The sequence below is a fragment of the Triticum aestivum genome, chromosome 2B (genome assembly GCF_018294505.1).
Source record: "Triticum aestivum cultivar Chinese Spring chromosome 2B, IWGSC CS RefSeq v2.1, whole genome shotgun sequence".
Classification (NCBI taxonomy): Eukaryota; Viridiplantae; Streptophyta; class Magnoliopsida; order Poales; family Poaceae; genus Triticum; species Triticum aestivum.
The window spans coordinates 407,214,011-407,214,640 of NC_057798.1; positions in this window are offsets into that span (position 1 = coordinate 407,214,011).

Below are 630 nucleotides of genomic sequence, written 5' to 3' on the forward strand. Positions count from 1 at the left end.
ACCATTTTCCCCCTCCCCTCCCCTCCCGGTCGCTCCCGCGAGCGGCCCGGGGGCAACCCTAGCCGCCACCCAAACTACCTCCCCTCCCCGTCCCTCCTCCCCCGCCGCCGTCGGCAAGTGCCACCGGGCAAAGCCCGGCCGGCATTGGCAGCGGCGGGGCTCTCCTCTCCCCTGTGCTCTTCCATGGTTGGATCGGGGTGGCAACGCGGCGGCGACCGTTCTGGCGGCGACGGGCGCGTCTTCTCGTGGTGTGCCGGCGGCCTGGCGGTGGCTTGCGGCGTGGCGGCTGCGGGCTCTCGGGATCTCGCACTGGCCGGTCCTCCAGGTGGTGTGCGCGGGTGGGCTCCGGTCAGATCTGGCCCGATCTGCCTCCGGTGGCGCGGGCTGGGTGCAGCAGGGCCGCGAGCAGCTGGCACCGCCGTGCATAGGGGTGATGGTGCTGGTGGCGGCGCGTGCGGGCTTCGAGTACAGTTGGGCGGCCTTCTCGGCTGTGGTCGGCGGCGCGCGGCGCGAGCGGGCTGTCCCTGGATCCCTCCCTGGCGGCGGCGGTGGATCTTCTTCCTCCTTCGTCGGACGATCGACCGTCGGTGGCCTCGCGTTGGGTTGTGCCAATAGCAGGGTCGGGGCGAA